General features: G+C 43.1%; 1 protein-coding gene across 3 annotated transcripts in view; it reads left to right on the plus strand.

Moving 5' to 3' along the window:
- The window catches only part of L3MBTL2 (L3MBTL histone methyl-lysine binding protein 2), a 121052-nt gene that overhangs the window by 38663 nt on the left and 67864 nt on the right, over window positions 1-14525 (plus strand). The window lies entirely within an intron of this gene.

Genomic DNA, 14525 nt, shown 5'->3' on the forward strand with positions numbered 1-14525 from the left:
TTTCCGAGCGTCGGATCGGTTGTTCATTTTGTTTGGAGGTCCCAGAAAGGGGGAAGCGGCTTCCAAGGCTACTCTGGCTAGATGGTTGAAGGAGACTATTGCCTCGGCGTATTTGTTGAGGCGTCGGACAGTTCCCTCGGTATTGAAGGCACACTCTACTCGGGGGGTAGCCGCGTCTTGGGCGGAAAGCAGTTTTATTCCTCCGCAGGACATTTGCAAGGCGGCGGCGTGGTCGTCCATTCATTCTTTTGTAAAGCATTATAGAATTGATGTGCAGGCAAAAGAGGATGCTCGGTTTGGAGCGGCTGTGTTGTCTTCTGCTTTTCGTGGGTCCCACCCTTAATGTGTCTACTGCTTTGGTACTTCCCAAGCGTCTTGACCGGTCTGGAGGGTTGCTGAGGAAGGTGAAATTAGACCTTACCTGCTAATTTTCTTTCCTCTAGACCCTCCAGACCGGTCAAGAGCCCGCCCTGTTTCTTATCAGAAGTATTTTTCAGCCGTGTCAATTATCAGAAGTATTTTGAGCCGTGTTCTGCTATGTCTGTTCATTTTATATTCAGTATGGTCGGAGATCTTTCTTTGACTCTAATATTCTGCAGAGTGGGACGCCTGGGCGTTTCATCTGTTTAAGCACACTGTTGGTGTTTGACTATTAGTTTTCCAGGTACAGGGGTTCTATTAGTTTTCAGAGTTACTGTTCCAGGGATTTGTTTTCTCTGCTTTGCTAAGTGTATACTGGAGATAGAGGGCTAGCACAGGTTATATGTACTCAGTTTGAAGTTAGTGTTCTCAGTCTCCCTCTGCTGGTAGGCATGCATAACCCAAGCGTCTTGACCGGTCTGGAGGGTCTAGAGGAAAGAAAATTAGCAGGTAAGGCCTAATTTCACCGTAGTGACACTGTTACAGACTTAGAAAAGGTTCACATCCGTAGCTTATGACCAGTTGTGGAAGGTGCTTCATAAATGGTGCCTTCAGAGAGCAGTTTCCCAATCTTTCCCAATCTCAGGCCTCCACCTCCTGAATCCTAGCATTCTTACAGAATGGGCTGGAAAAAGGCTTAACCTTAAGCTCTCTCAGATATTGCATGCATTCCTTATTGGAATGTAAGACTTGGTGCAAGAGATAATAGTGTTGGGGCCGCTTGGCAAACGTGATCATAACATGACCAAATTTGAGTTAACTGGAGTGAAGACACTAAGAAAATCTAAAATCTACTGTGTCAGCATTTAACTTTCAAAAGGGCAACTATGATAAAATGAGGGCAATGGTTAAAAAAAGTTAAAAGTTGTGGTTGCAAAGGTTAAGAGTTTAAAGCAGGCACTGGTGTTTAGAAATACCATCTTGGAAGCCCAGACAAGATGTATTCTATGTATCAAAAAAGATGGAAGGAAGACCAGACGGCAGTTGGCATGTTTATAAGGTGAGGTGAAAGAGGCTATTAGAGCCAAAAGAACATCGGTCAAACAAATGGAATAATAATTCCAATGAAGAAAACAGGAAGCTGCATAAGCACTGGCAAGTTAGATGTAAAGCATTGATAAATATGTCTAAAAGAGAATTTGAAAAGGGGCTTTCTGTAGAGACAAAAATGCGTAGCAAAAATTTTTTTAGTTACATCAGAAGCAGAAAGCCTGTGATGGAGTCAATTGGATTGTTAGATCATCAAGAAGTAAAAGGAGCACTCAGGAAGGGAAAGGGCATAGTGGAGATACTAAATGACTTCTTTGCTTTGGTCTTTTCTGAGGAGGATGTAAACGTGTGCCAGAAATGGTATTTAAGGGTGATGATATGGAGGAACTGAAACAATGGAAGATGTAATAAGCCACATTGACAAGTTAAATAGCAACAAATCACTCAACTGGATGGTATACATCCCAGGGTACTGCAAATTTTCAAAAATAAAATTGCAGCTCTACTGTTGGTAATCTGTAACCTGTCATTAAAATTATCCATGGTACCTGAAGATTGGAAGATGGCCAATGTTATAAAATTTTTTAAAAAGGGACCCGGGCTGATCAAGAATGTGATATATCATTTATATTCTGCCAACTATCTTAAATGGGTCAAAGCAGATTACATATAATAGTTGTTTCCAAAAAACAAAAGTAGAGATGACATTAGATACTGATACTTAAAAAAAAAATAAATCTTTAAAACATTTCCAAAAAGAAAAATAAGAGTTCAAAGTTATTAACTTTAAATACTTCAGTGGCGTTAAATAATACAGGAGGTGAGCCTTTTTCAAATGAAGGAAAACTCTGGATTAAGAGGGCATAGGCTGAAGTTAAGAGGAAATAAGTTTAGGAAGAATCTAAGAAAATACTCTCACAGTAAAGGTAGTGGAGGTCATAGAGACAAAGACTGTGTCAGAATTTAAGAAAGTGTGGGACAGGCACGTGGGATCCCTTAGGAAAATGAGGGTTTACTGGTTACTGAGGAAGGGCAGACTGGATGGGCCATTTTGCCCTTATCTGCCATCAGGTTTCTATGTTAACGACTTAGGTAAAGAGCAGCAAACTTGAATAGACCAATAAACTGACCTGAGTTTTCTAACTTTTCTTATAATGGACTCCCAGTACTGAAGGAAAATAAGCCAAACATTTGTTTGCTCTGGATCTTCTCAAGTTATTTGGAAAAAAGAATAAACCAATTAGATATTCTGGACTGGTGCTTGCAGAGGTCTTGTAAATCATATAGGCTAGCTTAAAATCAACAAAAGCCTATACAGGCAACTAGTACAAATGAATCAAAGCAGGAGTTGCTCTATCAAACTTCAAATGAAAAATCAATTTAGTTGCTGCGTTTTGAATTATCTGAAGTTTAGTGCACAAATTCTTCATTATAATTGACTACAAACTGTTCAAATAGAGTGAAGTTGTCATAATTTCAGAAAAATGGAATTGACAATTCGATTAATTTGTGATTCGATTGATAGAGTTGAATCCAAGAGAATCCCCAATACTTTTGAAGTACACTCCACTTTAAAAGATGACCAGGTGGATGGGGGACAGGGAGATGTGTATGGTGATAAAAGAATCCTACAGTCCAGCAACTGCCTGGTTGGATTCTTCTGGCTGTCTAGTGTACGTGAAAAAGACCAACAAAAAGAGGGTCCAAGTATCCCGCAAAAAACACACAAATCAACAAAAAGAGCGGAAAAAAACCCCAAAAAACCAGACCAAAACCACAGAGAGTAAGAGCACCAAAGGTTTATTGGGACCCTACACGGTCCATGTTTTGGCCAAAAAAGGCCTTCCTCAGGGGTCTTCAAATTGACGTATACAGATGTTCCTCCAGAATTCACATGGAGTTAAAAGGCATAAACTCTGAGAAAAAGCTGATTGGCTTGAATAAATCCTTTATGTATACACGTGGTTATAAAAACAAGTTAATCCACAGAGAGAACAAAGAAACAGCCAACCGATCAGCAAGCAGCAATCAGTTCCTTATTGATTCTTTTAAGTGGTCTCACGCTTGCTTCTGGTAAGTTGGAAACTATAAGTTTCAGTTTTCAAGCTACGTGCTTATGGAGGAAGTAGGTTCTTAATTGTTGCATGCTTGGATACAAGAATACTGAAGAGTTCCAGCTGCACTGTGTATAAGATGATGTAAGCAAACTAGTTGTTCTTCGCCTCCATTTGGTGGTAGGAGGACAGGGAAAGAAAATTAACACTTAAGTGTAACATTTTCCAAATGATCGGTGTTGATCATGTTGTGCATGACTTCTCATTTTTTATAAAGGTCTATTTGCAAATTACTAATGTCAGAGTTAAGCATGGAATTTGAACATGCCGGTTCTATATTGTTTCTTTAAAGTTTTGTAGATAACTCGGATCTCTTGGACCATTTTTCAGCTGCCTGACTTGGGTTCTGTCATTGAGCTTGGCCAAAAGCTACTGATAGGAAAACCAAGTCATCACACAGCAGCGGGTAGGATTCAGGGTGCATGTGTCTCAGCCACAATCTGTGTTGCTATTTTGTGGGTAATTATGTGTATGATATTAGCATGTACATGCTGAAGTAGGCACAGATATACTTGCCCTTGTGTATATGTGCATAAATGTTGGGACTCAGAAAATATAGCTCTTATTTTTATATGATCATAGATGTAGGTATTCACAAGGGCAGTATCGGCACTTACGTAAAATTAGTCCTTACCTGATCATTTTCTTTCCATTAGTCCCAACAGATCAATCCAGAGACGAGTGGGTTATGTCCCCCTACCAGCAGGTGGAGATAGAGAGAACGCCAGAGCTCTGCCATAGAGGCTGCTATGCAGCAGCCTTACTACCTTCAGTATGCTCAATACCAAAGCAGAAAAGAGACCACAAGCCCATAAAGTACACTCCTACCTCTGTGTCAACCAGGGAGAGAGCCAGTGGTCCTGCCAGCAACAACCGCGGCCTTTTCCCCCTACTATCCTTCTCTATTACCATGTCCTCGGGATAACCAAAGCAATTCATATGGCAAAGCTTCAAAGCAGAGCTGGAAGAAAGAGAGAAAATCAGACAAGAACAAGAAAGGGCGGGCCTCTGGATTGATCTGTTGGGACTAATGGAAAGAAAATTATCAGGTAAGGACTAATTTTACCTTCCATTGCATCCCACAGATCAATCCAGAGATGAGTGGGATGTACCAAAGCAATCCCCAATAGGGTGGGACCGCAAATCCAGAAGCAGCCCCCCAAAGGCATCATCAACGCCAGACCCCAGAAACAGAGGCCAAACGAGGGACAAGACCTTGCGCAACCAGACCCCTCGAGACTATGCAAGCAAGGCCTATAGAACTAAGAGAAGCAGCACTGTCCCCAGCTCTATAAAGACCTGGAACCTTGTCAAGAAGGAAACCTGAACCAACAAGGCCCTAGGACGAGGTCATTTGACCCCCACAGCGAAAGAAAGCCTCAACTCCTTCACAAAGCGGGAGGCCCTGACAAAGGGAGGAATCTGGCAGCTAGTGTCAGATCAACATTGCCAGCCATCTTGAAGCCCACTCCAGAAGCCAGCTATAAAGCCAGGCTCAACAACCACCGAGAGTCAGCGATGGAGCTCAACCCAACGTACATGGGTGGCCCACACCGTACCCGCCATAGACCAGTCAAAGCCCAGTACCCAGAGTCAGAACAACGTGCGACCTCTAGAAGCAGATACATAACAAAGGTGAACACTAAAGTCAAGAACAGGCTCGTCCCCCTGGGGAGAAGAAAGGCTAGCCAGTAGTGCCAGACCACAGCCCGATCACCAGGGAAAAGACAAAACCCAACAATCCAAGAGAGGAAGGGTGACAAGCCGCAATGGTCCCTTGCCCAGCTACCTGCGGAAACACGACTGCCAGCGATGAAGCAGGGCTGCACATGCAGAAACTGCCTAAAACCCGTAGAAAAAGGATCAAAGTACGATGGTCTGAGGGAACCAGGCACTACCAGCACAAACAGGGCGAAGCCCCCCCACCCCAAATTGCCTCCTGAAGTGGGAACAAGCATGACATCCCCAGATGAAGGTTCAACATGCACAAATGGAACCAGAGAAGACCTCTTGCAGCAGGACTAGTCTGAAACCCCCCTCCCCAGAGGCGGAGCTAGGCTCAACGCCTGGGCTTGATGCCCGGAGGTGGAGCGAGGCTCAAAGACCTGCGGCGGGGCGAGGCTCGACATCTGTAGACAGAGCGAGGCTCAACGCCCGGAGGCGGAGTTAGGCTCAACACCCAAGCTTGATGCCCAGATGTGGAGCGAGGCTCGACGTCTGGAGACGGAGCGAGGCTCAACGGGAAGTTGTCTTCTTGGTGACTACCATCAACAAGACATCCACTTTCAAAAGCTTCAGATTTTCTTTTTCCTCAAGTATCGGGTAAAGCTTCCCCATGGACTGAGATAGCATGGCAAGATGGAGGCATGAGGCTGTCAGCAGGGAGAGCTCCGTTTGTCTGGCTGGAGTGTTTTACCTCTGAGACCGATGCCACATTCCAAACGTAAGGGCATGACACGCCTGGTTCCCTCGACAGCCAGAACTACGTCGTCCATCCTGTAAACAATGGAGAGATTCACCATCAGGCCCCCTGTGCAGAAGACCAGAGATGTGCATCCTGCTGTGGTGCCAGAGGATGGAGCCTCTGGAGCTCTAGGACTTGATACAACTCTCTCTCCTCTGATGGTTTGTATTCCTTCTCTGTGTCCGGCACCAGTAGCCCCTCCATGCCATCAACTCTCCGTATCTTTCCTTTATAGATCCTATGTACTTGTCTAAAGTTCTCTGTTTTCGTCTCCACGAATTTACCTCTCTGTGAAGAAGTATTTCCTCGGGTTGCTTCTGAGTCTATCCCCTTTCACTTCCTTCTTATGCCCCCTTGTTCCGGAGCTTCCTTTCAATTGAAAAGACTCTCTTCCTGTGCATTTATGCTACGTAGGTATTTAAATGTTTCTATTGTTATCTGCTCTCACCTGCATTTCCTCCAAAATATGCATATTGAGATTTTTAAGTCTGTCCCCGTACACTTTATGACAAAAATCACTGACCATTTTAGTAGCCGCCCTCTGAACTGACTCATCTGTTTATATCTTTTTGAAGGTGCAGTCTCCAGAATTGTACACAGTATTCTAAATGAGGTCTCTTATGCAGGAGCATCATCACCTCCTTTTTCCTATTGGCCATTCCTCGCCCTATGCACCCAAGCATCCTTCTAGCTTTTACAGTTGCCTTTTCTACCTGTTTGGCTTCCTTAAGATTATCACATACAATCACACCCAAGTCCTACTATATTTTGTGCACAAAAGTTCTTCATCCCCTAAACTGTACTATTCCCTTGGGTTTTTGCGGCCAAAATGCATGACCCTGCATTTTTTTGCATTGAATTTTAGCTGCTAAATTCCAGACATTCCTCTAGCTTTGTTAAGTCCTTCCTCATGTTATTCATACCATCAGGGATGTCTACCCTATTGCAGATTTTAGTATCATCTGCAAAAAGGTAAACCTTACCAGACAGCCCTTCTGTAATATAGCTTACAAAAATGTTAAAAAGAACTGGCCCAAGAATTGAACCTTGTGGCACACCACTGGTACCATCCTTTTCTACAGAATTTGCTCCATTTACCACTACCCTCTCCTTCCACTCAATTAGCTCCTAACCCAATCAGTCATTTTAGGGATGTACTGGGGGCACTCAGTTTATTTATTAGTCGTCTATGTGGAACCATGTTAAAGGCTTTGCTAAAATCTAAATATACCACACCTAGTGTTCTCCCTTGATCCAACTCTCTGGTCACCCAGTCAAAGAAATTAATCACATTTGTCTGACAAGACCTGCCTCTAATGAAATTATGTTGCTGGGTCCTGTAATCCATTTGATTCCAAAAACTTTACTATTCTCTGTTTAAAAGCGTTTATGTTAATTACTTACCATAGAAGTCAAACTTACTGGCCTGTAGTTCCCAATCTCTTCTGTTTTTGTGGAAAAGGGATCACATCTGCTGTTTTCCAGTCCTCCAGGACCACTCCCGATTCTAGAAAAGCATTGAAAAGGTCAGCCTGTGCAGCCACTAGAACTTCCCTAAGTTCCTTCGGTACCCTCGAATGTATGCCATCCGGCCCCATTGCTTTGTTCAGCCAGCTCCTCATGAACACAGTCATCTGAAAATGGTTCAGGGACTACCTCCCCTCCATTCCTATTTGTGTTTGTCTTCTGCGGTCCTGCTCCCTGCCCTTCATCTGTGAACATAGAACAGAAATATTGGTTAAGCAATTCCATCTTATCTTAATGTTCTACATATTCATCCCCTTCACCTTTGAGTCTCAAAATACCGCTAACATATCTAAAAAAATGTCTTGTCCCCCCCATTTTACTGTATTGGCTATTTTTTTTCTTTCATTTGCATCTTTACTTTCCTAACTACTCTACCAGCTTCTCTTAGCTTTTCCAGATATTGCCACCTGTGTTCCTCTTTCTGCAATCTCTTGTCCTATATAATAATTCTCACCTCCAACGTTCCGACTTGCCTGGGACCGTGGCTCATTCCGAGTTGGTCTGCTAGGCTCCGTAGATCAGACTGACATCACCGTAGCCATTATGATGTCAACTTTATAACCCGGGGGGGAAAAAAACATGCCTCACAGCTGATCCATGTCCAGAGGAGGGTCGCTAGACATGGGTGGCTGGAGGGGGGGGCAAGGGAGAGAGGAGGGTCACTGGACATGGGTGGCTGGAGGGGGGCAGGGGAGAGAGGAGGGTCGCTGGACATGGGTGGCTGGAGGGGGGGCAGGGGAGAGATGAGGGTCGCTGGATATAGGTGGCTGCAGGGGGAGAGGAGGGTCGCTGGACATGGGTGGCTGCAGGGGGAGGGGAGCCGAGGAAAACCTTGCTAGCACCTGTTTCATTTGTGTCAGAAACGGGCCATTTTTACTAGTAGTTTATAAAGGCTAACCTCTTTGTCCTTACCTTTTCAACTACTACCAAAGCGACCTCGTTTTCCCTCTTACTTTTATTTATTTCTTTACAAAAAAGTTGGTACCCTTACAATAGCTCCTTTCAACATCTGGCATATTAAAGTCACCTATTAGTAGTACTTTCTTTGTACTTTCATAGCTATATTTTGAATGTCTTCAATTAAATCTCTGTCCATTTCTTCTGCTTGTGAAGGTAGCCTGTGTATTATACCAGTGTAAATACATTTGCCATTCCCTCTTTCCAGATTGACCCACAGTGCTTCCTTCTTATCCTATAGGTCCTACAGTTGTGTGTCTGATATTATCTTCAAATTATAATGCTATTCTCTCTCCCTTTCTTCCTATCCTGTCTTTTCTGAACATATTATAGCCCAATATCATTATATCCCAGTCATAGTTCTCTGTGAACCATATTTCTGTGATCACCACTAAATTCAAATCAGCCTCTTCCAACACAGCCTCAAGGTCTCAAATCTTATTTCCTATACTTAGCATTAGTATATACTTCTTTCCAGACATTGCCCCTTTTCCCCCATTTGTGTAGAGGTATTTAATGCTTCACTTACCTGAGGGCTTGTACTTAAACTTGGTGGCTTTGATCACACTGTCCCAACGATTCTAGTTTAAAGCCCTGCTCAGTAGGTTAGCCAGTATGCTGCTGAAAGCACTTCTTACCTTCTTTGATAGATGGACACAATCTCAGATGTTGTGCATTTCCTCAAGAGTGGTGCATTTGTGACCAGTGGTGCACCCTATAGTTCCAGCTGGAATCGTCATTTTGGTGTATTAAGTATCAATAATTTCACCTTTTGAACCACTCAAGAAGACAAAAGGATGTTGTATTGAGATCAGTATTTTTAGTAGTAATTTCCTAGGCCAAGAGGATTTCAGAATTATAGGCCTTATCGTGCTGATCTCCCTTTTTGCATTTTACAGAAGTAGGAATTTAAATTTGTGTATTTATTTAATTTATATCCCACATTATCTCAATAGTTCAGGTTCATTATGGCTAAGAAATTTTTGTGATTAACAGTACTAAGTACTAAAAGTGATGCGGGATAGTATGCATTAAGTAGTAATAAAAAAGTAAATGAGGACAGAATACTACAATATGTAATATGGAAATGAATGCTAGATGCAAAAAGGTAACAATTTATAGTCATCCACGTATAATAACAATTAGAATGGAACTGAGAAATTGAATAATTGTACAATTAGGGGTTTTAATTAATTATGATCATCCGTGAGAAATTGCTTAAACAGAGCGGCTTTAAGATATTTCCAGAATATCAAATAATTAGGTACCCATCTGATGAATTTCGGGAGCGAATTACACCATTTGGTACAGAGGTAATAAAGTCCTGACATGTAAATTAACTTGTAGATCACATTTTGCAGCTAGGGAAGTGGAGGGTTAGATAATCTCTTGAATCAGGGAGAGCGTTTGGAAGGGGGAGATCAATTAAAGGGTTGCATATAATCAGAGGTTAACCCATATAGAGTTTTGAAAACAAATGTACATAGTTTGAATATTGTTCATATTGAATATTATTCTGTCTTTGATTGGGAGCCAGTGTAACTTTATAAGCAGAGGGGCTGCACGTCGAACCTTATAGACTAATCTGGCTTCTGTATTTTGAGCTGTCTGCAGTTTTTTTTTTTTTTTCAAGGAAGATTCCTTACAGCCAGCATAAATGGCCTTGCAAAAATTGAAGTGTGATAATACTAATGTTTGTACGAAGGTGTCATGTCCCCTACCTCAACGCAAGCGGCGTCCTCGGGCTGCGTGGGGTCCCGTCGACACGCACACTTGACTGGCACTGCCTGAGCCATGTGTGTGTAGTCCTCTCTGGGTTTGTTCAGAGAGTGGTGGTTGCAGGCTTCTTAATTGCTTTGCTTCCACCCACCTGAATCTGATCTTCCTCTGCCTGGCTTCCCTTGCTTCTCTCCTATTGGTCTTCCGGTTCCTTCTTCCGCTGTTCTTGTCCTATGGCTGTGGCACTTCTCCCTGCTGATGTCAGATGCCAGCACTTTATCAACTGAGCTCTCCCTGGACTCCATGCTTAGGCTTCTACTTTGGTAGGTGTTTCTAACTCTGTAGTCTGTTTCTTATCTACTGGTCCCTTGTTGCTGACTTTGCCTGTACCTGGATTACCCTTCTGCCTGCCTACTGACTTTAGCCTGCATCTGGATTTCTCTCTTGCCTACGGCCTGCCTACTGACTTTTGCCTGTAACTGGATTACCCTTCTGCCTGCCGCCTGCCTGCTGACTTTCGCCTGTACCTGGATTACTCTCTTGCCTGCCGCCTGCCTACTGACTGCCGCTTGTACCTGGATTACTCTCTTGGCCTGCTGCCTGCCTGGCCGACACATTCATCACCCCGTTTCTAGCTCCGATCCCGTAAGTCCTGCAGGCCACCCACATCTAGGGGCTCAACCTCTGTGGAACGGCGGTCAGAGCAGGTGAATCGGGGGGTTGCCAGCCGCCAAGCAGAACCTGGTCCGAGTACCGCGCTCAGCAGCGCTCTACTTGGTACAAGAACTCACAAGTCTGACAGAAGGTTCTAAATATATCATTATGGAAGAGGTGCCCGATTATTTTGAGTTTCCACATTGCTTGTAAATTTTTTTGTGATCACTGCTTAGACTTGGATGTCAAATAACATGTAGGAGTCAATTATTATATCAAGTATCTTTAGTTGGGATTCCAATGGATAAATTACATTATCAGTTGTGAATTGTGACAGTTTGACACGTTGAGGGTTAGTAATAACATAAATTTTGTTTTTTCTCTATTCAGTTTTAGTTTAAAGGTAGAGGCCCAATTCTCCATCAGGTCTAGACCAGATTTATTTAATTTATTTATTTATTAGGATTTATTTACTGCCTTTTTGAAGGAATTCACTCAAGGCGGTGTACAGTAAGAATAGTTCAAACATGAGCAATAATTACAGCAGTAAAATATTCAAATAACACAAAATATGGCATAGTATATTACTTAGAATGTCAACACAATAAGTTATAGAATATTTTAATTGATAGTGAAGGGTATAAGCAAAGATTGAACATATAGATAGATAAGAGAGTAAGAAGAGTTAGAAAGTAAGGTGTCTAATTTAAAGAAAGTTGCACATGAGGTCAGAGAGATGGTTAAATACTATCTCAGCTAGGGTAGGAGTGGATAAACATGTCCTGCTGCACTATGTGCAACCCATGTCTCTCCTTGTGTGTGTGAGTGAGACTAACAAGTTAGTTACTTCTTCCATTAAATGATAGCATTTCTTCAATAGAATCTTTAAATGGGAAGTAGATGATTGTCATCTGCATAAATAAAATTATTATAACCAAATTTTATGGGCCCCTCCTTTCTTCTCAAAATGGTTTTAGTTTTTCATTTAAATCAGGTGGTCACATTGCATTTTTGAAGAGAAGATTTTTTTTTTTTTTGGGGGGGGGGGGGGGGGGGGGGGAGAATGTAATGTCCTAAAGTGTTTGCATGCTTGTAGAGCATTATTGCTTTACATGGAAGTAACTAATGAATTTCGTAGATATGATGTATGTTGTTTTTGGTTGGACTAGGAAAGATGAGGCAGCCACAAAGGCAGCCATTTCTCAATGGCTGAAAGAAGTGATTACTTTGACCTGTCTTTTCAAAGGTCAAGAAGATACCAAGGTTTTCAGGGCTCATTCAACCGCAGGAATGGTGGCTTCTTGGGCCAAATTTTTTTTTTATTTTTTTTTTGTTGTTGTTACATATGTACCCCGCGCTTTCCCACTCATGGCAGGCTCAATGTGGCGGGCAATGGAGGGTTAAGTGACTTGCCCAGAGTCACAAGGAGCTGCCTGTGCCGGGAATCGAACTCAGTTCCTCAGTTCTCCAGGACCAAAGTCCACCACCCTAACCACTGAGCCACTCCTCCAAATCAAAGCCCATCTCCCCAGAAGATATTTATAGAGCTGCTACCTTGACTTCCTTGCTTTCTTTTGCCAGGTTTTACAGACTAGCCCCTGAATTCTATATGAATTTCCCAAAGTTGGGTGCTGAAATTCACATTTGGATCTGAGATCCACACACGAGGAAAGGGGCACCAATTGGCCACTTAATTGGTGCTAATTGATGCTTGATTAAAGTTGGTCGTGAATATCTCCTGCACGTTAACTTGGTGCCTAACTTTTCCCGTGCTCAACCCAAAAGGGGACATGGCCATGGGAGGGGAAATAGACTAGTCATGGGTGTTCCCGAAAGCTAGACACCAAGTTATAGAATAGTCCTAATCTGTGCCTAACTTTGGCCACTGGAATTACACCTGTTTCTATAAGGCATAAGTCTAGCACCCAAAGTTAGGTGTGACTTGTAAGCTACATCAGTGTTCTATAAAGGTGGGGCACCGTTTATGGAATATGGGCTAAGTGCAGATATTTTTGGGTGCCTTTCAGCACTATATATAGAATTCTCCCCTAGATGTGCAACCAACAGAAGCAACTGTATTTGAAGCTGGGGGTTTGGCAACCATGCAGTGTAAGGATTGTCAGACTGGTCTGGTTAGGACAAAAAGAAAGGAAAAATTTGGTCCTGCCTTCTAATTGTATTTTCTTGAGTCCAACCGGACTAGTCCATTCACCCCTGTAGCCAGAAAGTGAGATCTTTTTTTGTGTCTCTAGTATCGCTTCTACTCAGTATATCTGGGTAATGTCTCCAAAAGGGTTAGTTTGCGCATTCCATGACAGTAATAAATCTCACTCCTATATCCTGTGGGGAGGAGATTGTGTCAGTTCTTTGAGTTTTCCTGAAGGAGCACTTGGCTAATTTGGAGTTCTTCTAATTTTCTTCTCTGAATATTACTATGAAGAAAATTAAATTTAGATCGACCCATCTCCCTCCTCCCCTTCCTCACCAAGGTACTTGAACGTGCCGTTCACCGCCGCTGTCTTGACTTTCTTTAATCTCAAGCTGTTCTTGACCCACTCCAATCTGGTTTTCGCCCTCTTCATTCAACTGAAACTGCACTTACAAAAGTTTCCAACGACCTGTTACTGGCCAAATCCAAAGGTCTCTATTCTATCCTCATCCTTCTCGATCTATCCGCCGCTTTTGACACTGTTGATCACAGCTTACTCCTTGATACGTTGTCTTCACTTGGATTCCAGGGCTCTGTTCTTTCCTGGTTCTCCTCCTACCTCTCGCTTCGCACCTTTAGTGTACACTCTGGTGGATCCTCTTCCACTTCTATCCCATTACCAATCGGTGTACCTCAGGGTTCTGTTCTTGGTCCTCTCCTGTTCTTCATCTACACTTCTTCCCTTGGCTCTCTGATATCATCCCATGGCTTTCAATACCATCTCTACGCTGATGACTCCAAGATCTAACTCTCTACCCCCAAAATCTCAACCAGCATCCAGACCAATGTATCAGCCTGCCTATCTGATATCGCTGCCTGAATGTCTCAATGTCATCTGAAACTTAACATGGCCAAAACCGAGCTTCTCATTTTTCCCCCTAAACCCACCTTTCCTCTCCCCCCTTTCTTTATTTCTGTGGATGGCACTCTCATTCTCCCTGTCTCATCAGCTCGTAACCTTGGGGTCATCTTCGACTCCTCTCTTTCCTTCTCTGCTCACATTCAGCAGATTGCCAAAACCTGTCGTTTCTTTCTCTATAACATCCGCAAAATCTGTCCCTTCCTCTTTGAGCACTCTACCAGAACCCTTATCCACACTCTTATCACCTCTCGCCTAGATTATTGCAACCTGCTTCTCACTGGCCTCCCACTTAGCCATCTCTCTCCTCTTCAATCAGTCCAAAACTCTGCTGCGTGACTCATTTTCTGCCAGTCACTATGCTCACATTAGCCCTCTCCTCAAGTCACTTCACTGGCTCCCTATCCGTTTCCGCATTCAATTCAAACTTCTCTTACTGACCTATAAGTGCATTCACTCTACCGCTCCCCAGTACCTCTCCACTCCTGTCTCTCCCTACGCCCCCCCTCGGGTACTCTGTTCTGTAGATAAATCTTTCTTGTCTGTCCCCTTCTCCTCTACTGCTAATTCCAGACTCCGTTCCTTTTATCTCGCTGCACCTCACGCCTGGAA

Source organism: Microcaecilia unicolor, chromosome 1 (genome assembly GCF_901765095.1).
Source record: "Microcaecilia unicolor chromosome 1, aMicUni1.1, whole genome shotgun sequence".
NCBI classification, from domain to species: domain Eukaryota; kingdom Metazoa; phylum Chordata; class Amphibia; order Gymnophiona; family Siphonopidae; genus Microcaecilia; species Microcaecilia unicolor.